This window comes from Ambystoma mexicanum, chromosome 3p, assembly GCF_040938575.1.
Source record: "Ambystoma mexicanum isolate Mex_15411 chromosome 3p, UKY_AmexF1_1, whole genome shotgun sequence".
Taxonomy (NCBI): Eukaryota; Metazoa; Chordata; class Amphibia; order Caudata; family Ambystomatidae; genus Ambystoma; species Ambystoma mexicanum.
The window spans coordinates 1,118,675,435-1,118,700,901 of record NC_090925.1 but is presented as its reverse complement, the minus strand read 5'-3'; the positions used below and the strand labels follow the sequence as shown (position 1 = coordinate 1,118,700,901).

The following is a 25,467-nucleotide window of genomic DNA, read 5'->3' as shown; positions in this document are numbered from 1 at the left end:
GAAGGCAAAATTGCCCTTGGCTGAAAGATCAAATTTGAACCATTTCAGAAAGTGAAAGCACTGAACCTGGCAGCATAAAGAGGTAACCAATATAAGAGTGAAAGGAAGCCACTTTTTTATGACTAATAAATGTGGACAAACAGAATTGAAGATAAACAAGTTGAGATTGAAAAATAATATTGATCAAAGATGGATTACTTGTTAAATACATTTCAACATTTCCTGTGGCATGCACCGATAATGGAAACCTTTACGCAACCAGATTGAGCAACTTGTGAAACTGAATGCTCCATCTTATCCTGTTGTAGCTAAATCAAACCTATTTTAGATTTTTCCCTGATGAGCTTTTAGGAGGGGAGGGGGGGGGATTTATAGGGCCAGCCCTGTCAGAGGGGTCTGGGAGGCTGTCGGGCAAGATTTTCTTTTTGCAACTTTCCCTCCATAGATTTCTATGGGACACTATCTTTTTGCTTGTTTTGAATCCTGACCTGACTTTTTGGTGGTGCCTTTTTTGCTCATTTATATGGTGAAACTGACAGGCCTCCAAGACCATCAGTGCTGTGTCTCTCTATGTGAATTCTTGTATTGTTAAAATTGCACACATCCGCTTACAGAGAAGTGCAGTTAGGATACTTTGTATCCTTATACATTTTCATATAATGGCACTTTTGGTTACTTTTACGATGTGCATAAGACAAGCTGGTGGCAGCTGTGAAATATTTTTTATTGTACTCGTTCACGTTTGCATTTACTGTGATGGCTACTAAAAGGTGGCTAGCACTCTAAAATGGCTGTGCTACAAGGTTTTCCCTTATTCTTTGGCCATATTGTTTTTGGCCTTCTTAAGTAAGAAAGTTCCTTATATGAAAATCCCTGTCCGGGAGAAAGATGTGGGTGTGTGTGTGAGATTGGATAGCTAATGGCTGTTGGAATGGTTCAGATCTTTACTAATGGTGGGCTTGGACTTCATCCCAGCCTGAATGTTTGATACAAGCAGGGCTCCTGCAACTGTCCAGACTAATCAGCATCAACTCCAATGTTGTCCTGGTGAAGCCCTGCTCCTCTGCCTGATCTCAAGAGGGCGTTAGTTGGTGCTCTGACCCCTGGGCTGTGGGAACAACCAGTTGTGATCTGTGCTCAAGGATCTTAGATGTTGAAGAGTCACTGGTCCAATTGGTGGATTGGCCAGCTCTCCCCTTCACTGCATCCATCACGCTTCCGAGTAGAGCGCTTCAACTTTGCGAATCTTCAGCTTGGGCCACAAATCGCATGCCTCTGTATTTTCATCTCACTCTAAGGGTACTTGTGCTGGGTCTGCTCCTGTATTTGCTGCTGGATGATCACCTGTCGCTGCCGAACCATGGACACATTTGTTGAATTCTGTTGGCTTCCTGTCCCTAAGGAGTCCCGTGGCCGTTTGTCCTGCAGAAGTCTTCGACGGTCTTCATTTGGGTCTTGAACTGGAAGGTGTCTAGAAGAAATGACTAAGTAAAGCAACCGAACCAAACAAAATCCCGTTAAAGTATCGCTTCTGTCTAGGTAACCACAGCAAAAGGAACCAAGACATAAGAACATGTCTGCAAAGAAGTCTGTTATCTCTACAAGGGGTATCCAGAGAAGTGTGAGCCAGAGCGTTAAGTCTACATGCCCATTGTTTCCCTTTCTCCCATACCCCTAACTCTACCATAGGGGCAAGAGAACAAAGACCTGACCCAAACTCATTCTTACCTGACCTTAGTTGGTGGAACCTGGGTTAAGGATCCCTCCCTAGGACTATCTAGTGTGCGTCCTAAATGGAACTTTACTTTGGGGCTCACGGTCGGCAATGCCTTCATTGGTTACCTATCAATGCAAGGGTTAAATTCAAAACTACGTCCCTGCTTCATCGTGCACTGAATGGTAAATGATGTTTAGCCATTGAGGAGAAGCTTCACAGTTATAGCCCAGGCCAGACTCTGAGATCCACTAATGCAGCATTTCTGAGCGTGCCTAGATACAGGAAGGAGCGGCTGGGTGGAAGAGCCTTTTCTGTGGCTGGGCCTATGCTTTGGAATTAGTTGCCTTTGCAACTAAGAACCACTAGAGATTTTGCATCCTTTATGCAAGGACTCAAAACCTTCCTTTTTATGTGAGTGGGTTTCTCTCAGTTTCTCCCTGATATCTCCTGACAGCGCCATTGTTAGGCAAGATTGTGTGCAGTACCCTTTGGGAGACTATAGCAACCTTGTCCACCTGGCAACATGTAACCAAACCTTTGGTATGAGTCTGTACTACACAGGTTTGTAGTGTGGCTGAGCAGCCAGGCTGATCTCAAGAGGGGTCAATGTGAGCAGTAGGGTTCTTACAGAGATTCACAGTGACAAGTATTCAAATAAACTCTTACATGCATGGTTTCCTGATAAAATAATTAATTTAACAGTCAGTTGAATAAGCCTTTGTCAGAAGGGGGCAATGTATAAGTAACACAAAAATATGCTCCAAAATACACACTCTTGGTTTCTCTAAATCAAGAAGTACCCATTTGGGATGGCACAGTTTCTTCCTACACCCTGAGGTGACTTAAATAACTAGGACACTGTGGGCATTAATATATCACTGGTACAGTTAGAGCAATACTGAGTTTGGTGTGAAAGAAAGGGGTATGGGAATAAAACAAAGGTTAAACAAATATTCTAAATCAGGCAAGTACTTTTGAACCCCCAATGCAAAGTAAGTTAACCCTTTCCTGGAGGGAAGGTAAAGCACAATGTCGGAGGTAAGAAGTCTTTCAGGGAACCAGGCCAGCCAATGTCAACTGAGCAAAAGTCTAGGTGAGCTGAAGCACTTCTTGCAGTAAGTAAAAGTCTTGAACAATGTTTTAGAAGTCTTCGTACAAAAAAAAAAAAAAAAAAAATAGAATGACTGTAGGGACACAAGCTGGGAGGCTTGTGAGGGGCAAAGCTGCAAGCAACTCTGCAAAGGCAACCAAGACAAATCTCAATTGAGAAAAAGTAAGGTTACAAAACAAGAGATAAGTCCCCTTACGTTTACAGTACCTTTAATTAGAAGAAATTGTTCCAGCTGGCTTCTGTTCCTGTGTAGCTCTGCAGATCCTGTTGTTCCTGGACCTCAGTCGCAGGGACAAGAGGGAGGACGTCTGGGGACTCCTGAACTACATATTTAAGGTCTGCGGCAGCAATGGGCAAACTTCAATTCAGAGGCACTTTGTGGTTTCAGCTCCTCCAGTCTATAGCAAATAGCACCACAGCGGTCTCTCAGATACCACTCTGGACTTTCCTTGCATCTAGGGTCCAGCACTCTGTTGGGGTGGCTCAGGCTTGGTCAGTCCTGCTTCCTGGGAGTCCGGAGGATCTTCCTGGAGTTCGGGTCAGACTTCAATACACTCACTAGATTCTGGTGTTTCTCTCCCTGGCACTTCGGTTCCTGTACCAGCAATTTAAGTACAGCCAGCTCGAGAGGATTGCCAGATGAGTTCGTCTTGGGGTTGATTGGTCCCACCAACCCAAGGCGAGAAGTAGTCCTGTGCAGGTCTTCTCTAGTCGAGGCAAATTCGGAACCCAAGCACAGCAGTAGGGCTTCACCGGGCAAACCAACGGTCCAGGAGCTGCAGCAGGCGTCTCTTCCAAGTTCTTCTTCAGATTCCTTTGTCCAGTGTTCCTCTCTGCTTTCCAAGTAAAAAACCTTGCCTTTTATGCAGGTTTTTTCCATTCATTTGCAGTCTAGCTGCCACTCACACAGCAGGGTGGCTGTCCTCCAAGTATAGCCCTCCAGCCAATCACCCTTGGGTGCATTCCAGTAACCAAGGAGACCAAGCATAGGGAGATTCGGGTACCTCCCTCGCTTCCTGCCCTGCTAGACACGCTCGAGCCAGAGGCAGGCTTCACTCATGAATCCTGCCAAAGACAAAACGAACAAAGGGACCAAACCTGGTTTGGTGCACAAAGTGAATCTCAAGAAGGACCTTGCTGACAAGAAATGGCGAAAAAAGAAGACCGGCCATTTTGACAAAATTGCAGCTTGCGGCAGAAACACACAATGGTAGGAAAAAGTAAACCAATGCCACCAGCCATTAATGTAAAAGGGTAACAAAAATGTTACATGAGAAACTAGACAAAGGGGCTACTAAGTAACCCCTCCAGCACCGTATTGCAAGATAGTGTGTGCTGGGTCTAGAAAGTTACAAAATGTAAGTAAAGTCAATTTCACTTCACTGCTCTTGGAAACAGTAGTTTCACTAAGAGAAGGTAGTTTGCCTGTGCCACTGCACTGAAGGTACTGTGTGTCACGATGTAAAACATATGCATATGGAGTTTGTCAGACTCAAAAGTCAAAAGAAACAGAGTCCAAATCACAGAAAAATACATGAATGGCAAAAAGGTCTCACTTTCTCCAGGTTACAAATTAAAAGTCCTAAAGTCCAGCAAAACATGCTGGGGGGGTCTCTATGGTAGAAGGGAATTAGCACATTTCTGAGAATTCTCCCCAACAGCCATGATGCCTTTGGCGACAGTGTGCTGTAGAAAAAACAGATTGAGTGGGGCGATAATTCCACTGGGCGGAATAACCATTAGTGCTGTGGTGACCAGCAGAAAAACTGCTGCATTACAACCTGACGGGAGCGCGCCACATGCCATCGAAGGAAACCCAGCGGTATGACAGCCAAAACAGTCCTCCCCGACGGTAAATACTCCGTTAACCGGCAGTAATACATTTACTGCCATGCGATTCAGCACTAATTCCACCTGTGGAAATAGAGTCATCGCCGGAACGGGAAGCATGGCAACAGCCATTTTAAAATCACAATCCAATCTCAATCCACCACTTCCTGTAGCCATCTACAGCAACAGGGAACAGGAACCATGTCACAGGACACAGCCAAATCAAAAGTTGCCAGAACACAGGCTCAGAAAGGCCAAATTCAGTGAGCGGGAGGTCCTCACTGATTAAGTGGTGGTTGTTAGGGAGATGCATCCTTTGTATGCTTCATCCCCTCTACTAGCGAGACCCCCAGCACTTTTTGCTGCACTTCTGGACCTTTTTCTTTCTATCCGGAATGAGTGGATCCCTTTTCCACTCATTCATTCTATTTGCTCTGACTTTTGGAACTCTGATCTCTGTGTTTTACCTTTACTATCGAGTCTACTTTCCTCCATCTCTCTTAAGGCATCTGTATGTAACTTTTGCAGCATACAGCTCCTGAGTGTTGCTGGGAACCCTACGGGTTCTCCTTTGATATTCTTTCCTCCTTATCCTTACTAACTACAGTACTTAAGGATAGAGCAATACTTTGTGTCCCTCCTAAAACGTTATACTCAGAGATTAGAATACCCCAGCTTATGTGGCATGCTAAGGGGATACCCAGGATCCCCCTTCTCGCTGCTCCTGTGACTTTTTAGTCACAGACAACCCTACAGTTATGGTTGGTGGCAGTGGACGCGTTCTACCAACTATTGTGCTATTATTTACCACAGACTGTATTCACAGCCCCAGTTGTGCACAACAGGGTCACCTATGTTCTAACACGGTTGCTCCTTTCTTTTTTCTCCATTTCTGTCATGGTTGTTCTTTGTTGGCCCTCCTACCATTCTGGGGGGGGTGTAGGGGTGTGTGTGTGTAGGGGTGTGTGTAGGGGTGTGTGTAGGGGTGTGTGTGTGTAGGTGTGTGTGTAGGTGTGGGTGTGTGTAGGTGTGTGTGTGGGTGTGTGTAGGTGTGTGTGTGTAGGTGTGTGTGTGTGTAGGTGTGTGTGTGTAGGTGTGTGTGTGTAGGTGTGTGTGTGTAGGTGTGTGTGTGTAGGTGTGTGTGTGTGTGTAGGTGTGTGTGTGTAGGTGTGTGTGTGTAGGTGTGTGTGTGTGTAGGTGTGTGTGTGGAGGTGTGTGTGTGGAGGTGTGTGTGTGTAGGTGTGTGTGTGTGTGTAGGTGTGTGTGTAGGTGTGTGTGTGTGTAGGTGTGTGTGTGTGTAGGTGTAGGTGTGGGTGTGTAGGTGTGTGTGTGTAGGTGTGGGTGTGTAGGTGTGTGTAGGTGTGTGTGTAGGTGTGTGTGTGGGTGTGTGTGTAGGTGTGGGTGTGTGTGTAGGTGTGTGCGTAGGTGTAGGTGTATGTAGGTGTGTGTGTAGGTAGGTGTGTGTGTGTGTAGGTGTGTAGGTGTGTGTGTGTGTGTGTAGGTGTGTGTGTGTGTGTGTGTGTGTGTGTGTGTGTGTGTGTGTGTGTGTGTGTGTGTTTTTGACTTTGTGAGGAATCCTTGGGTGTTCCTGCCTAGGCTCCAGTGTGTCTGGGCAGGCAGGTAGGAGGGGGGGATGAGTTTTTCACTCCTTTGTCTGCCTGAGTGCCGGAATGGAATCAGTGTCCACTGGGGGGGGGGGTGGTTAGGCTGACAGCCACCTGCCTCTTTCTGTTAACTGCTGAAGCAGATTGCTGAGGATTGAGTACTGAAACTGAATACAAGTTGAGATTCCTTAGGTGAAGGGCAGCATGACCACTGCAAACTGAAGTAACCGAAGAAAAAGACGATGACCAGAGACGCCTGCAGACCCTTTGCATCACTGTGAAGCGCCACTGCTGTCCTGACCACAATTTCTACTTGACAGGGGAGCGGTGAAGAGGACGCATTCCCTTTGGCTGGTGGGACCACCCCGCCCTAGAGACGAACTGCAATTTGAGCCATTCCAGAGCTGCAGACTGAATAACAGGAAACCTCTGACCAAAGTGCAGTGCATCCTATTTGAGGGGCTGAATCCATCCAAGTCTTTGCTGAGATCCAGGTGAACCTCCAAAGACATGATCCGACTCATCCAATTTCCCACACCAGCGTGCAGGACTCCAGGAATCGGAGATGATCGAACGGGCGAATACCGTCCTTTGTTGGTGCTTAGCAAAAGGCCCCAAAAACGCAAACGGACCAGAGAAGATGAAGAAATCCGTGCTAAGGGTCCTCTCTCTCGAGACTGCTGCTGAGACATCCCATTCAGAGTCCTTCCCTTTCTTCACCATACCGAGGAATCAGAAAACCTGGTCCCTCGCTGCTGCACAGAGAAGAATCCAGCTACGAGCATTTTTTCGAACCTAAGGTACTGTGGGGTGAAAGGTATTGCTTACCTTAAACCAAGAAGTCGCTCCAGAGTGTTGGAGTGCACAAAGAGGTGTCCATTCTTACCTATGACTCAAGCTGCCAGCTTGTGTCCCTTTTGGGAGTCCTTTTACATGGTCTCCAATGTTGTTTTAACTCTTCTAGTATCTTGACTATAGACTGAAAGTATCCTTAGGATCTTTTGCGGTTCTGCTGCTTCATAAGACTTTGAGCCCTCTCCAAACTCACTTTTGCATATTGTTAGGGATCGGACTTTAAAAGCTTTAGTTTGCCAAGAAAGTGTCTCTAGAAAGTTAAGCAGTGCTACTGTATGATTGATCAGCATTTTTCCTTCCTAAAAGACTATCTTATGTGGTTTTGCTAACTAAATACAATTACTGTATTCCAGTCTTAACGCAAGTGTGCAATCGCACCATTAATACGGTAGAACTGTCATTAGTGTCAAACTAACAACTGTACCGTGAGCAATTACCACTGAAGCAGTGGCCTTTGAAAAGTATTTATAAGTATTCCTATGTGTGTTGGTTATTTGAACCAAGTAGGTTTCTGATTTCCTTGTGTAAATTTAATAAATGATATATTTTAATATAACTTTATTGGTCTGTGTGTTTCTTCAGACTACTGTACTAACTGGGTTCAGTGTACTTGCCTACGGCTCACATCTTCCTGCTATGATGAACCTGACTGCTCTGCCACTCTACCAAGGTTCCTTGTATAGTACAAGCCTATACTAAAAGTTGTGGACCTGTATGCCAAGGGATAGTTTTATGAAATCTTATCTGAAGTGGACTTTAGGAAAACTCCCCTAACAGTGGCTCCTGCAGATAAACTGTATGGCAGCTGCCACAAAAAAAACCTCAGGCGAAAATCGCTGTTAAATAGCACCGGGCGGCATCACAGCCATGGTCGTCCCTGTGCAGCGTCCATGTGTGCTGAGTAAGGCCAGGAGCCATAGCGCCCCCCAAGGCCACCCCATGGAATGTCCACCTTGGCAGTACGAGGGACAAAGGGCACCTGTCAATGGGGAGTACACTCTCAGCAGCCACTACACTCACCCTGCTGGGGTTATATGCAATGGCCTGCAAAGGACCATGCACTATAATACCCACGTGGGACGTTCATCCAACATGTAACATGTGTGACTAGCAAGCCAATGTACCAGTATGCAGGTTGAGTGACTGCATGTCATTGTTCACCCAACAGGGTCACAGCCCAATCAGGAGAAGACGGGAGAAGGGCCATCAACCTCCCATGGCCAGGCCTCCAGGTCCATACCATTGGTCACCACCCCAGGCGAAGGCAAGCAACACCAGGGCCCAGCTGCACCACATCCACCAGTGCCAGCGCACACAGTGCACCCATTGCCAGTGATGTGGACACATCCACTAGGACTGCACCCCTGGTTCCTTTGACTGCCCCCACCCCCCAACAGCCGGCCGATGTGGCGGGGGAACCAGTTGCTGGCAAGCATGCGGGCAGCACGGTGCATCCCACTGCCCAACAAGCCCATGAAAGGAATTCGACACCTGAGCAGAGCAGCCAGCATCAAGGGAAGGAGTCAGAGGGTGACTCAGACATCAGGTCCTACGGGTCACTATGCTTCAGCCCCAGCCTTCAACCCATTCCCCAAGCCACACATTATGAGGCAATCATGAGGAGGCTGGAGTGCCAGGTGTGCTTGGAGATGCTAGCAGATGCACTGGTCCTCGACCTCCAGGCCATCTGGGATTATGCACAGGGTGCCACCACCACGAATGTCAGGGCCATGGACCGTGACTCAAGTCAGGTGGCTGCAAAATCTGCTGCGCTGTCTATGGCCACAGGGTGCGGGAGCTCACAGAAGGCATCTCAGCCTTCGCAAAGAACATGCAGCTGACCATGCAGCACATCCGGGAGGTGGGGGACGGGGGGCGGGAGAGGGGGACAGGTTCTGAGCAATCCAGCACCATCATCCCCACAGAGAGCTCATTTACCAGCACTCCTAGATGCCACTCAGCACGTGTGCTAGCCCCCAAAGGTGCTGGGGTACACCAGTAAGGGGAATGTTAGGTAAGATTTCCACAGAGCTGGTAAATCTTCCTTTCCTGGTTCAACTCCAGAACTTTTTGCTTTTCTAGTGGGATATTTTTCATTAATACCTCAGTGAGTGGGAACCTTTTTCCACACTCACCTAATCTTTAACTCTTTTTATGGGTGTCATTTTTAAGACTCTCCATAGTGTCTTTTTAAAAAGTTATCATGTCTAACAACTTATTGGCAATAAGTGCCTGTTGTTGCTGGGTTGCCCTAGGGACTCCCCATTTAACTTTATTGTGCTAAACTTGAGTGAACTACAGTTCCCAAGGGTAGAAAGTATCTTTGGATCCCTTTTACATTTTATTCTGTGAAACCAGCACGCCCCACCTTATGTGGAGTACTGGGGAGATACAATGTATCCCTTTTCACATTAAAAATAACAATTCTGTTACAGTGACAAGCTTACCTTTAATGGCTGGTGGCAGTGATACCTTTTACTAATTTGGTGCACCTATACCGCGGGCTGTAATCACAGTTGCAGTAAAGGCACCTAAGGGTGCTCATTTTACCAAAATGGCCCCCGTCTTCTTTTTCTGCCATTTTAGTGTTCCCTGTTGTTTCTTGTTCCTTCCCCTGACATCCAACGCGGGAAATTCCTTTGTCTGAGTTTTGTCTTTGGCGGGAGTTCCCTGGACACCCCGCCCAGGCTCCAGTCAGTCTGTAAGCACAGGAAGTGGGGGGAGGAGTCCAAAACTTCCCCCCTCATTTGTCTTTCGCCTTCCTTCAACTGGGACAAATCCCAGTGGGGGGCTGGCTGTCCTGATTGGACAGCCAGACGCCCCTTTCTTGTAAAATGCGGGGAGAGAATGCAGAGGTTGTGCTGTAGTTCCTGATAAATACTGGAAGCTGGAGTCATGTCGACCACTGGAACAGAAAAACGAAGAGCATGACGAAGGAAAAGCGACAGGAATGATTTCCAGCGACCGGAGAGCCTGCTGTGTAACCGGAGACTGCTGTAGCCCTTCCTTCCGATCGACCTGGGGTCTCCGAAAACGACGACCCGAACTCAGAGCCTGGTGAGACCCACTAGACTCAAGACAACCTGCAGTTTGAGCCATCCCATGGGTTGCTGCGACCTTGCGTTCTTGCAATACCCCAATACCCTGGGACCTCCAGCCACTGTGCGGTGCACGGTATTCCGAATTCCGAATCTCGCTGAAACTTCGTGGGCATCATGGTGTATCTCCAGAGACACTAATCGAGTCCGAAAAGTCCCCTCACAAGAGTGCTGGACCTTTGTAATGACGAGAATTGAGCCGCGATTTTCTGTCTTCTTCTGTGCTCCTTGAAAAGGTGCTAAACCCGCAGAACCGCATTCATCCGCGAGAGAAATCTTGCCTAGAGCCTTCTTCATCGATCTGTGCTGCACCGTCCCTTCTGAGGTCTTGTGTTCAGTCTCCAGGACAAGGAATCCAGTGACTGGGTATTTGGCTGCAGTCCCTGAAGTTCTCCTGCTGCAATCTCTTCTTCACTGCTGAGGTACTGTGTTGGCTTGGGTATATACTTACCTTAAGCCTGTTGGGATTTCTGTGTATTCCTGGGGTGTCCCACTGCTAGAATCCTGCTGGGGTGTCTTCTGTGAAGCCCCTGGACCCTCTTCTAACCCTAGAAGTAAAGTACTCACCTGGTTGCTCAGTTTTCCTAAGGAACTCTGACCTTTGCTATTAAAGAACTTATTCTAACACTGCCTGTTGGTCACTAGTCCTAGTGACCCCCCCTTCTGCCACTGAGAACACTCATGCTCTAAGGGAAAGACTCTTCCTTAGCCACTGTTTTACCAGTCTAAAAGAAAGTAGATGTAAAGGTATTTTACTCTCCTGTGATTAGGTTGTGCCTCTTTACAAAAGTAATGTGTTGGTTTCACCAGATTATTCCTGTAGGGTAATTGTATGAGTGTCCTCCAACTGTTGGTATCACCAGGTTAGTCGTGTTAGGATAACTGTATGAGTGTCCCCCAACTAGGTCTTGCTTCCCCTGACTTGCTGCTAGCCTGTCCTTAATAAGTCTACATTAGGTTGTTGCCTACCCAGAATAACTATTCAGTAAAGTGTGACATTGGGTTTTAGTTTGCCCTTCATTGTGAAGTTAAAGTACGTGGGTTTTACTTACCTTGTGTTAGCTGTGTGCCATCCAAAACAAGTTACCAGAGTAATTGCTTAACTCAATCTGGGGTTCCCTGATTTCTAAAGCATCTGTAAAACAATGCATTACTTACCGTAAAAGCATTTCTGATGGTTGTATCTGCTTAGATTCACATGCTGTGCATAGGTCCGACATCCAGTGGTCACTGCGGAGTATTGCATTTTGTTTTTCGTAGTCGAAAAGGGGACGTCGACAAGGCGGGTCTGTAACACTATCCCTATAGTGACGTGCATTGTACCCACAATCCCTCATGCGTCGAGGTCCCTCTGTTTGTATTTTTCTGCCCTGAGGGAGCCTTCTAGACGTGAGTGAGTACAGAAAAGAGAGAATATATAAAAAAGGTGTCTATGTTCCTTCCATCCAAGCGGGGAGGAAGGGTGGGCGCATGTGAATCTAAGCAGATACAACCATCAGAAATGCTTTTACGGTAAGTAATGCATTGTCTTCTGATGTTTGTTAATCTGCTTAGAATCACATGCTGTGCATAGACTAGCGAGCAGTACCCGGAGTTGGCGGTGGGTTAAGAGAAGGAACAGTAGAGAAAAGATGTCTTAATACTGCCTGTCCAACCTGGGAGTCAGATCTAGAGTGTGTATCTAGACAGTAGTGTTTTGTAAAGGTGTGCACAGAACTCCAGGTAGCCGCTTTGCAGATGGACTCAAGGGGAACATTTGCAATGAATGCTATGGAAGCCCCAGTGCCTCGAGTGGAATGTGCTCTTGGCTTGAAGGGTAGTTCTCTCTTAGCAAGAGTGTAACAGAGAGTGATGCATAGAACAATCCATCTAGATATAGTGGACTTTGAAACTGCATCTCCTTCTCTTCCTGCTGCCACAGAGACAAAGAACTGATTAGTCTTTCTCAGTGGTCTGGTTCTTTCCATGTAGAACATGACTGCTCTGCGTACATCTAGTGTATGCAGACTTTTTTCTCCCAAGCTGGAAGGGTTTTGAAAGAACGTTGGTAGTTCTATAGACTGGTTTACATGAAATTTTGAGATGAATTTTGGTGCAAACCTTGGGTGTGTGCGTAGAACCACTTTATCTTTGTGAACTGTTACGAAGGGGTCTAGTACAGAAAGAGCCTGTAGTTCACTTACTCTCCTAATGGAGGTGATAGCTATTAGGAAAGCAGTCTTAAGAGTGAGGTCTTTAAGAGTTGCTTTGTGCATGGGTTCGAAAGGGGGGCCCATGAGTCTAGAAAGTACCACATTTAAGTCCCATCCGGGAGCTGGGTTAGCTATTGGAGGGTGTATTCTTTTTACCCCTTCCATGAAGGCTTTGATAACTGGTATCTTCCACCACGACACTTTAAGTTGGGAAGTGGTGTATGCAGAAAGTGCCGCTAGGTGGACTTTAATAGAATTGAACACTAGACCTGAATCCAGTAAATGGGTCAAGTATAGGACAATGTCAGTAGGAGAGCAGTCAATTGGGTTGATGCTCCTATTTGTACACCAGATGACAAATCTTTTCCATTTGCTAGCATAGCAGTGGGGAGTATTTGGTTTTCTGGCTTCCCTGAGGATGTCCATACATCTCTGAGGGAGTTGTAAATGGCCAAATTCTACGATCTCAGGAGCCAGGCTGCTAAGTTCATGGTCTGAGGGCATGGGTGCAGTGTCTTGTCCTTGTCTTGTGACAGCATGTTGTATGGGCAGGGAAGTTTCACTGGGGGAGATAGGGACATCTTCATCAAGTGAGCGAACCAAGGTTGCCGGGCCCACATTGGGGCCACTAGTATCATGGTAACCTGCTCCTGGTGCATCTTGTGCACCACTTTGTTGAGAAGGGGAGTCGGGGGAAAGGCGTAAACAAATTTCCCTGACCATTGAATCGACAGACCGTTCCCCTTGGATTGGTTCTGGGGGTACCTGGAGGCGTAACTTTGGCATTGTGAGTTTTCCATAGTTGCGAACAGGTCTATTTCCGGAAAACCCCATTGCGTGAAGACGTCTAAGACGATGTTTTCGTGCAATTGCCATTCGTACTCTTCGGGCAGTGGGAAGTCTCTGCTGAGCTTGTCTGCTAGCAGATTGAGTTCCCCTGGTACATGTTGCGATAGTAGAAACATGTTGTGTCTGAGAGCCCACTTCCATATATTCTGGGACAGTTTGGACAGTCCTGGAGAGTGAGTGCCCCCTTGTTTGTTGAGGTAGTACATGGCTGTGGTGCTGTCTGTGAGGACCATCACTGTCTTTCCTTGCAGGTGTTTCTGAAAGGCTTTCAGTGCCTTGAACACTGCTAGAAGTTCCAGCAGGTTTATATGTTTGGATGCTAAGCTCGGAGTCCACGCTCCTTGAGCAGTCTGATGGGATAGGTGAGCCCCCCATCCTGTGAGGGATGCGTCTGTGGTTAGAGTGGCTTCTACCGCGGGTGTGGCAAAAGTCTTCCCTATTAGCAGGTTTTCTTTTGTCCACCACCTCAGCGAAAGTACTAAGGCCTGCGAGACCACCACTAGATCGTCCCATTGTCCGCTGGCCTGACACCACTGGCTGTTGAGCCACTCCTGCATTGGGCGCATGCGCAGACGCGCGTGAGGTACCAAATAAATGCATGATGCCATCATCCCTAGCAAGCGCATAGCTTTGCGTACCGTCACCTCCCGACCTGTTACATAATGGGGGATCTGAAACAGCATGTTTTGGACCCTCTCGTTGGAGGGGAAGACGAGGCCGTCCTTTGTTTGAATTAGAGCCCCTAAAAATTGTTTGGTTTGGCTGGGTTCTAAGCTGGACTTCTTTTCGTTGATGGAGAAGCCCAGTTGGTACAAAAGGTTTACGGTCTTTTGGGTATTGGAGAAGCATGTTTCGTAAGAATCCCCGGTTATGAGCCAGTCGTCGAGGTAACGGTATATTGGGATGGATAGCCTTCGCAGGTGGGCCGCTGCTACTGCCAGTACTTTTGTGAATACTCTTGGAGCAGAAGCTATCCCGAAGGGTAGTACTCTGAATTGGTAGTGTTTGTTCTCTATCTTGAACCTGAGGTATTTTCTGTGTGCTGGCAACATTAAAATATGAAAGTATGCATCTTTCATGTCTAGCGTTGTCATGTAATCCCCCTGTGATAACAGTGGGATTACTTCCTGCAAGGTCACCATACGAAACTTCTGTGGTTTGACAAAGTTGTTCGCTGGGCGCAGATCTAATACAGGGCGCATGGTTAAGTCCTTTTTGGGTACAAGGAAGTACACTGAATAAATACCTTCCGTTACCTGAGATAGGGGGGACAGGTTCTATTGCTTCTTTTTTCAGCAGTTCTTTTACTTCTTGTAAAAGAATGGTGAGGTGCTCCGGTGATCTGCGTTGGTTTCGTGGGGGTTTGTACTTCGGGTAACCGTTGAATTCTATGCAGTATCCGTGGGTTATGGTTGATAATACCCATCGGTCTGACGATATTCCCTCCCATGCTGATAGGAACGATGTTAGCCGGCCCCCGACCGGTGATGCATGGGAGGGGACCCGAATCTTCGGGTCATTTGCTGGTATTGGGCGTGGAACCTCTGGGGCTGGAGCCACGACCTCTTCCTCTGCCACGCCGTTGGCCTCTTTGACTGAACTGGGTGTTACCCTGGTTAGAGGGCCAGTTGGTAGCAGAGTAACATTGTTGTTGGTTTTGCTGCTGTCTTTGGCCACGAAAGGAGCGTCTATTACCATAGCCTCGCCTGTTAGGGGGTCTAGATTTTTGATCAAGAGTCTTGATGGTATCAAACTCTTTCTTAGCATGTTCTAGTGCCTCATCAACTGCCTTCCCAAACAGATGCGTCTGTTCTATGGGTTTATTTATGAGGGAGGCTTGGGTTTCGGGTTTAAAACCTGAATTTCGTAGCCAAACGTGTCGTTTGAGAAGTATTCCCTGAACCAGGGATCGGCCAGCAGTCTCAGCGGCATCTAGGGAGTTCTTAACGATGCCCTGGTTTACAAGTGTTCCCTCTGATATTACAGTTAGCAGACGTGACCGCAGGGGTTCAGGTGCGTCCTCTGCCTCGCTGCGCAGCTTGCTCCACTGTGCATCTGCGTAGCTAGCTAATAGGGAGTTGTTATTAGCAATTCTAGTAGAGAAGGCGGCGGAGGTCGTGATTCTCCTCCCAAGTGCGTACAGCTTCTTGCCTTCTTTGTCAGGTGGTGCTTCACTAGTGGATAGTGGTACCCCTGCTCTTTTCCTTGTGTTGGTAACTACAAGGGAGTCCAGAATAGAGTGTCCTCTGATGTATAAAGGGTCAGAGGATGAAGGGCTGAAGAGCTTTTCTATTCTAGGGTTGACCCCTCTTACTAAAGCTGGATTAGAAAGGGAAGGAGAAATTCTTCTCTTAATAGAAGCCAGGAGTGGAATAGACTGGCTAACAGGGGCTTTTTCTTTAATAACTCTTTCTACAAAGTCTATGTCTGGAAGAGCTTCCCCTGTGTCAAGCTCAAAATGCGCTGCTGCCTTGCGCAATAGTGCATTGAGGGAAGGTTGGTCATCTATGGGAGAGGAGTTCCCAATATGTGAATCCTTGAGAGGAGAAGGGTGAAAGGCATCAGGGTCTGAGTGCACTGATGGGGATTGCCACGGCTGCACTGACGGGGATTGCCAGGGCTGCGATGTAGCTGTATCCTCTTCGAAATTAGTATAAGGATCTTCTTCGAACCCCTCTTCCTCAAGTTCTTCTTCTTGCCCACCCAAACACTCCTCATCTTCCTGAAGGTATTGCTCCTCCTCAGTGAGGTCATATACATCTGTGGAAGGGGGAACCAGCCTAGGAATCTTGACTCTAGGGTCATCCTGGGGCCATTCTCTTTGTCTTTTGTGAGTGGGTGGGTCTTGGTTTCCTAGAAACCTTTCCATTTTCTCCATGCAAGAATGGAGTCTTTCAAGGGTCTCATGGGGTACCCCTGAATAGTCTAGAGGGGGGAAATCTGTGTTTTCACCTTCGAACCGCTTCGAACGCTCCCACAACGTCGACGAGAGGTTACCGTCTTCTTCTGAAAAGCCCTCCGGTAGTTCAGAAGCGTCCTTAGATGAAAGGGGCAGTTCTTGGCTACCTTTGTGCTTTTTCGTCGCGGTATTCGACGTTTGTTTCGTCGTCCGCGCACGTTTGTCTTCGGAGACAATTCTCGCTAGGCTCTCGACAACGAGTTTGTCAGTCGAGGGCTCTGGTGTCGACGTTGTGTGCGTTGCGCGTTGTACCTCGACGGCCGCTCTATGGAGCGTTACGTCGGATGTTTTTGGGGTAGCGCCCGTGTTAGATGAAAGCCCAATCGCTGGTCGCGGCTGCGTTTGCGGGTGGGGCTTGAGACCTTTACGGTCTGCGGTAGACGCCGGAGTGCCCTGCGTCCCCTTCGGCGCTGATGGATCCTTCGTTCTCGACGAAGAAGAGCCGTGGGTTGTATGTTTAGCCTTATGGGGTTTATGTGCGTCCTTGTCGCCGGGGTGTTCATCCCCATAAGCAGGGCATGAGCCGAGCCCGTCGGGGCCGGGGACGGACGTCGAGGAGCGGGAACGCTCCTTCTGGGGGTTCATGACTTCCGTAACGGACGTCGAGTTATCGCCCTCCTCGTCACTTTCAGTAACAGCGGCAGCGGGTGAGGAAACTGACTTCGACATCGCGTAGTCCGCCCACCTTTTAACCCTTCGTTCTTTAAGGGTTCTAGGTTTCAAGAGCTTACAGGCTGCGCAGCTGTCCTCTTTGTGATCGAGGGGCAAGCAACGATTACAGAGCTTGTGCTTATCCTTCCAAGTATATTTGCCCTGCAGCGTGGGCAGAACTTAAAAGGTGTCCTCTCCATAGCTGAGGCAATAATAGCTGGCGATAACAACCCCAAGGGAAAGAAAGGGGAGAAAGAAAGACATTCTCAAAGAGAAGATAAAAGTTCGAACCCCCACTCTCCCTACTGTATGTTGGCTGTCGAGGCCAGGCCACGTGTTCGGCAGCGCCGAAGGATCTCCTCCGCTCTTCCTCTCCGTCGAAAATCTGTTCGGCGGAGAAACAGCTTCACAGCTAACGTCGAGGGGAGGGATCGTTAATAATATATTAAGTATAACAAAGGACCGAGGTCCGTGGCAAGTATTAGCAATGTCTCTCTAGGAGCTCCGCGAAAGGCGACCAGAAACTGGGCGGAAAAAAACAATCTGAGGGACCTCGACGCGTGAGGGATTGTGGGTACAATGCACGTCACTATAGGGATGGTGTTACAGACACGCCTTGTCGACGTCCCCTTTTCGACTACGAAAAACAAAATGCAATACTCCGCAGTGACCACTGGATGTCGGACCTATGCACAGCATGTGATTCTAAGCAGATTAACAAACATCAGAATTATATATTACATCCTAAGGTTTTACTCACCTGGTATAACTGTGTGTTATGACAAAAGTAGTTAAATGTTTTTACTACACCTAGAATAAGTGTTTCATTATTCACCAAAAAGTATATTTTCCAGTTGACTGGTTATGTGATTGTTCCAAGAGTCACTGTACAACTGGAAGGGCCTACTGTCCTTGTATTACCAAAAGTAATCTAAAAGTAACCATTGGTCTTTTACTCCCAAAGAATAGGCTTGACCTATACTAAATGTGTATAACAAGGTTTTGACTTCCCTAGAACTTCTGTTAGGTGTTCCAAATAAGGTCTATACTTGGGTCTGTGTACTTTCAAGTATAGTATTGTGTTTTATATTGTGATTTCATATAATGTGTTAGTACTTACTTAACCCCTAGATTTATCTGGGCCTACCTGTATTTAAATAAATCCTTTATTTTTACAATAGATAGTATTTCAGTGTTCCTTTGGATCATTTGTATGGCAATTTAATTTGTACTGTATCTACTGCCCTCTCTCCCTCCTAAGATACGCCTGGCTGCTCTGCCTACGCTACCATGTACTCAGGTGGTACAGTCTTATACTAAGAGTGGAGTCTTGTACTGCCTCAGTTGAATGTTTTTGAAGAAGTGGGTAGTACTTCAGAAAAACTGTCCTAACAGGGAAGAGGGCACGAAAGTGACTAGACATTTCCAATGCCCAAAAGGCAATCCCTTTTACTTTATCAGCAACCACTGCCAATAAGGCATGACATTTTGATCTCTCAACTTTTGCAGTGGACTGCTTACTTAGTTTGGGAATATACCCTATCCCATGTGTTGAGCCACACTTCATTTGACACTGTTTTGGATATAACTGTGTTTTTGTGACAAAATACTGTTCGAGACAATATTGTCCTATATACAACCCTCAAGGATATATCCTTTTCACAACTGCTGGTCCACGCGACATTCAGTTTTCAAAAGGAATTGATTTTCTTTCTGATGCCTGAACTACTTTGTGGCTCCCATACCCATTGTACTACGTTATACAAATCCTCATCAGTTTACGACAGTATTCCAAATTATGCCTCTGGAGGATCTTGTCAAGGGTTTGGCCCTGAGAACGACCAGCTCGGTCGAAACACGTGTCAGCTGTACAATCATTGATTAAAAACACATTTCAATGTGCGCACTCTATTGTTGACTTGCGGATAATTATTTTTTGGAGCTACATAGGTCTATGGCAATGCGCGTTTCACCACACTCCCTAATCTAATTTTGCTCTCTATACCATATCTGAGCCTTGTTAGGGGAGGCTCTTTGGGACTGTGCACGCTGCAGGACTTTTTGTCAGGTTTACTTTTCAGGTGGATACTAGCGCACAGGTATCGCCATTTGAACCCCTTACCCTTTATTTAGTTTGTCTCTAAAACACTAACAAATGAATCAAGCAGGTGACAATATCGCACAACACTCAATAAGGAACAAGTTAATTACCTGTAGCGGTTGTTCTCTAGCATGGGACTGGCATGGATTCACATGCTCATGAATATTCCCCGTCAGGCTGGGAATCCTCAGTAAAAGAAAAATCAGTTTAATTTCTTAACTGTCTTTCTCCTAACAACCAATCACTGAGTTCTGGGTCATATTGCCCCCAGCCAATGACTGCCCTCTACTTAAGCCCCTCCTCTGGCAGCCATCTTCAGATTTGGTAGCACGTAAAGTAGCAGTAGGAGTAGGACCAAGAGAAGAGCCCTAGGAGGGCCAGGTGGGAGGGTTAGCATGTGAATCCATGCCAGGCCCCCATGCTGGAGAATAACAGTTACAGGTAAGTAACTTGTCCCTTCTCCAGCATGGGGTGTGGCATTGATTCACATGCTCATGAATAAAGAATACATAGCAGTACACACATGCACAACCACAGGTGGTGGCAAGGCTCAACATAAGCATCTCTTACCTCCTCACCAGGCTCTCCTTCCTGCATATGTCCAGCAGGGGCACACCAGACAGTAACGCCGTTGTAGCAGCGATCGCTCTGGTAGAATAGGCTCTTGGACAGCCAGGGAGCAGTGGGTTTGCCAACAGCTGACAGTAGGTGATACAGCCGGAGAGCCATCTGGAAATGGAAGCCTTGGCAGGGCCTTCCATGGGTCACAGGACCAAAGTTCACAACGAGCTGAGAAGTTTTCCAGAAACTCTTTGTGCGGGCCACATAAAACTTCAGCGCTCTAGCCACATCCAGCGAGAGCAAAGTCCTTTCCGCTGGAGACTAAGGCAAAGGGAAAAACACAGGCAACACCAAGGGCTCGTTTAGATGAAAGTCCGAGGCACCTTGGGCATGAAGGAGGGTTGCGTCCGCAGAACCACCCTTGTCTCGTGGAAAGTCAAGTAAGGTGGTTTACAGGACAGGGCCTGGATCTCACCTACTCGCCGTGCAGAGGTGATGGCCACGAGAAAAGCTGTTTTACACAACAGAAACTTGAGTGAAACCGAATGCATAGGCTCAAACTGGGGTCCCATGAGCCTAGTAGGTACCACATTGAGTTCACATGCCGGGCCAGAGCCTTCACCGGCGGGAATGAGCGGAATAGTCCCTTGATGAATTCTTTGACCAACCGGTGCGACCACAAGGAGGGCCGTCCTGGGGATCTGGTGTAGCGGGAGATAGCCGCCAGATTAACCTTGATGGAGGCGTGAGCCAGCCCCGATTTGGCCAACAACAGCAAATATGGAAGCACCTGGGGGGCCTTGACCCCCAAAGGGTCAATCTTCAGGGCACGGCACCAAATAGCAAATCTCTTCCACTTGAGCCCGTAGCATTTCAAAGTAGATGATGCTCTAGCCTTGGCGAGAACTTCCTTGTAGTCCGCCGGGAGATCGTAGCCACCAAATTCTACCGCTGCAGGAGCCAGGCCTTCAGGTTCAGAGACCCTGGATCGTGGTGAAGAATGCCGCCTCCATCCCTGGCGAGAAGATCCGCGACCACTGGCAGCTTGACTGGTGGGGACGGTGACATGCTGAGATGGTCCGGGTACCAGATCTGCCTTGGCCACATAGGTGCGACGAGGATCATCCGGCACAGTCTGAGTTGACTGACGACTCGAAGTAACAACGCAAACGGAGGGAATGCATCCAGAAAGAGGCCTTCCCAAAGGAATGAGAATGCATCTCCCATGCTCCCCTGTTGGGGAAACCTGCTGGCAAACCTCCGACACTTGGTGTTCATCGCCGTCGCAAACAACTCGATCTGGGGATTGCCGCATTTGAGGAACAGGTTCTCCACTAGGTCCTGTCGAAGTACCCACTCGTTGCAAGAGCGAAGCTCCCTGCTCAGAGAGTCGGCGACCGTGTTCTTTACACCCGCCAGACAAAACAGGATGAGGAACATCCCCTGGGCGACGGCCCAGTGCCATAAGTCCTGCGCCTCTTTGGAGAGCGCTGGGGATCTGGTGCCCCGTTTCCCGATGTAAAACATTGCGGTGGTATTGTCTGAAGACGCACACCACCTTGCCCTTGAGGGATGGCAGGAAATTAGAAGTTACTCACCGTAGTGACTAACATAGTCCCCTTTCCGCCATACTGCATCGGCGTCCCTTCCAAGGGACGGGAGACAAAACCTTTTTCACCAGAAAAAACGTTCTTCCCCATTAAATTTAGAGGCGGGCGGGAGTGCGGCCCAGGGAGCATGCGCTGCCCTGACTCCGCCGTTCGGCGCCACACCTCATTCCCCATTGACGCGTCAACAACAGATTTAACATTGCCTAATGACACCAGTATTATTAGGGGGGAGCTTGGTGGGACGTATGCAGGAAAGGGGACTATGGACTAACAGTACGTTAGTCACTACGGTGAGTAACTTATAATTACTTTTACGTCCTGTCCCCTTTCCACAATACTGCATGGGCGATTACAACTGAATGTAGCCCAGGGTGGAGAGGAGACACTCCTTAAGCAAATAGGTTCTCGAGAACCGCCTGTCCGGAAGCCGCGTCAGATCTAGAGCCAGCATCCAAACAGTATTGCTTGCATAAAGCCGAGGGATTGGCCCAAGTGGCCGCCCTGCTTATGACTTGCCAAGGGACATGGCGCTGAAATGCAATGGCCGCTGCCTTGGCCCTGACTGTGTGGGCACGCATGTCGGCCGGCAGCAGCTTGTGCTCGCCCTCGTACGCTTCTTTGATGGCTGAGACCATCCATCGGGATATGGAGGCCTTGGAGGCCGGATAGCTTGGTCTTGAGCCTCCGAAGGTGACAAACAGGGCATCCGATTTGGGGAAGCCCTTGGTCCTGTCCAAGTAGAACTTCAGGGCACGCCTGACATCCAGGCAGTGTAGCACACTCTGTGCTTCATCCTTAGGATCGGAAAAAAAACATAGCAAGGACTATTTCCTCATTCAAGTGGAAAGCAGACAGCACCTTGGGCAGAAATGCCGGGTGTGTCTGCACGACTACTTTGTCTCTGTGAAAGGTAGTATATGGTTCTGAGGCGATCAGCACCTGGATTTCGCTGACTCTACGAACCGAGGTGAGGCCGACCAGTAAGGCCGTCTTGATGGTGACCAGCCTGATGTCCGCGGACGCCACTGGTTCAAACTGTTTGTGTGCCAGGGCGCCCAAGACTATGTTAATGTTAAAGGACATTTGTACCGCGAACTATCACCACCGGGGTGGTCCCCTGGCGCTCTGGCGGCTCTGAAAGAGGGAGGGAACGTGAGTTAGTGGGTGGAGGCTGGAAAAGTGCAAGAGTGCAGCGATGTGCTGTTGGCAGCCTCAGCCCGGTGGGTCAGTCGGCTGGGCCTGGGGTGTATGCGGCCGGTAGTCGTCGTGTACTGATGTGCGAGTCCATGTGTGTTTATTGATTTGTTGTTGCAGTGTAGTGAAGTTTGTGCGGTTTGTTGTGCTGGAGGTTTGTGGTTGTGTTTGGTTTGGAGTTTGAGAGGTGTATGCAGAGGAGGAAATTGTTAGTGGTATTGGCTAGTCGGTATCTCTGTCCTGAATTGACCAGTTGGGCTCGCGTAATCTCACCCGATGGGTGCTTGGGCACCCTGTGCCTCTGAAGGTTCTTGCACATTTTGCATTCGAGGCCCCTTGAACATCTCGCTGCCTCCTCCGCCCGCTCCGTCAATAACCTTGCATGCTCCCCACCCCCACCCACACGGCTAGTGCACCTGCCAGTGTCCATATCTCAGTTAGTGTGGTGATTAATGGTATCTCGCCAGTTCCAAAACACAGTGTTACCTGGTTGTAGCTATACGGGAGGTTGGGGATGGTAAGGATTGGCTGGGGTTGTTGCCTCCGTCTCCATGGGTCTCTCATGTGAACCACTCTGTCCAGCGTCACCTCTTCCGGAGCCCCGAGTGCTTCTCAGTCGGTTCTTTGAGCTTGTCAATGTCCTTTCCCGTTTAGTCATTTGTCTTACTGTTGTTTCAGTCTCTGGTATTGAAGAGCCAGGTTTTTAGTAATTTTCTGAATTTAAGGTGATCTTTAGTGTTCCTCATTTCTTTTGGGATGTTGTTCCAGGTTTTTGCAGCTAAGTGGTAGATGGCGGTGCCTCCGAGTTTTTTCTTGATGTAAGGTTTTAGTTCCAGGCGGATTTCGTTGGTTGACCTGAGGGGTCTTGTTGGCTTGTAGATTGTTATTTTATTTTGAAGGAATTCTGCACCTTGTCCGCAGATTGCCCTGTGCGTTATGCACATTTTTTTTAAGGTAATACAGTGTTTTACTGGGAGCCAGTGTAGTGTTTTTAGGGAAGGGTTGATGTGGTCTCTTCTGGATAGTTTGAGGAATAGTCAGGCTGCTGTGTTTTGGATCCGTTAAGGTTCCACACGGGGTGTGGCCTCTTGATGGGCGGGTAGAGCCTTGCGAGCCCCGTCAAATTTTTCTTGACTATAGGATTGGAGGAAGAAACAATCCCCTCCTCGGAGTTCCTGTAAGCCCCAATGGCTGCGAGGTATGTACAGCAGGTGTCCACCTGGACCCCTGACTGGGCGAGGTGCGTCGAGAAGTAGAGCACATCGTCCATAGTACATGCTAGGGGGTCGATTTCATGGAGTCTGCCCAGTAGCAGAATCTGGTCCATTTACTTTTATATTGGGCCCTGGTAGCCTTGCTCCTTGTGCCCTGTATGATTTCCAGATTAGCCTGGGAGAGGCTGAGGTGCCGCAGCGTTACCAGCTCAGGCACCACGCTGTGAGGGCTAGTTTCTGAGGCGCAGTGTTGATGACCCTGCCCCCCTGCTTTGCCAGAAGATGTGCTGGGCCCGTCGGGAGGTGAATCTGAGGCACCTCCGAGAGGCTGAGCAGCTCTGAAAACATGGCCTGGCCAGCCACCATGGAGCTATTAGAATGATGTTGAGTTGGCAAGACTCCTTGATCTGGCAAATCACTCTGTGAATCAGCTTAGCGAGCGGGAAGGTGCAAGCCGTCATGCCGTCCCACTGAAGCCAAAATGCGTCGCCCAGGGAGCCGGTACCCTGTCCCTGCCCGGAGACGAATGAGGGCACTTCTTGTTGTGCCAGGTGGCAAAGAGATCCATCTGGTAATGACTCCACCTGTTGAAGAGCTCCTGAATAACAAGGACGTTCAGCTGCCACTTGTAATTGTCCGCTCCCAACCTGCTGAGCCTGTCTGCCTCCAGGTTGGATTCCCCCAGGAGGTGGACTGCCGTGAGGTAGATGTCGTTTTCCCGGGCCCAGTCCCACATGCTGATTGCCAGTCTCCACAGAGGAGGGGATCTGGTGCCTCCCTGCTTGTTGACGTAGTACATGCTGGTCGAGTTGTCTGTCGGGATGAGGACAACCTTGCTCCTGAGAAGTAGGAATGCTCAGAGCACTAGCCTGATGGCGTTCAGCTCTAACCAATTGATGTGGTATTCCTGCTCCTGTCGAGTCCATGTGCCGTGGACCGAGAGATCGTCCAGGGTGGCTCCCCAGCCCTTGAGTGAGGAGTCTGTGGTGATGGAGGCCTGCGGGGTGAGCGGCCGAAAGGGCTTGTCCGGCCGTAGGTTTCAGTCCCTGGACCACCATGTTAGGTCTGGGTGGAGAGATGGAGGAACAGTGATCATCTCAGATTGAGAGCCCTGCTGCTGGTTCCATGAGGGCGTGAAGTGCAGCTGAATCCTCCTCATCCTCAATCTCGTGTGTCGGACGGCTAATAGGACCGCCTCCAAGATACCCAGGAGATGCTGGTACCACCATGCAGAGGTCACCTCTCTGCTGAGGAATTGGTTGGTGGGCCCCTTGATGGTCGAGATCTTGTCCTCCAACGGAAATAACTTCTCGGAGCACATGTACCAGATGAGGGCCAAGAATGTCAGTCTTCGTGGCCTGCAGCTGCGACTTCTTGAGATTGAGCGAGAAGCCCAGATCGTGCAGTGTGTTCATAAGGGCATGGGAAGAGTGGTGAACCGCTTCAGGAGATGTAGCCCTGTCGAGGTATGGGTAGATGAGGAGGCCTTGCGCTCTGAGGAGGGAAGCCACTGTATTCATGAGCCTGGTAAAGACCCTGGGTGCTGAGTGGAGGCCAAAAGGGAGGACCTTTTACTGGAAATGGTAGCCCATGATACTAAACCATAGGAAAGAATGATGGGGCTGCCAAACTGGGACGTGTAGGTACACGTCCTTCAGATCCAGGGAGCACATCCAGTCTCCCTTGCACTATGTCTCCGCGACAAAAGCTGGCGTAACCATCTTGAATTTTTGTAGGGGTAAGGAGCGGTTGAGGGTGGAAAGGTCCAGCACAACTCTCAGACCCGCCTGGTTTTTCTTCTGAATGGCGAAAATCCTGGAGTAAAAGCCCAAACCTCGCTGGGAGGCTGGGACTTCCTCCACTGCCTGGCTCTCTACGAGCGACCGGATCTCCGCCAGAAGAGTTGCTGTCCCAACCTGAG

The 25,467-nt window shown here is 48.6% G+C and overlaps 1 protein-coding gene across 2 annotated transcripts in view; it reads right to left on the bottom strand.

Moving 5' to 3' along the window:
* AFF4 (ALF transcription elongation factor 4) overlaps nucleotides 1-25,467 on the bottom strand; it is a 1,482,962-nt gene that overhangs the window by 41,965 nt on the left and 1,415,530 nt on the right. The gene's annotated exons all lie outside the window — the stretch shown is intronic.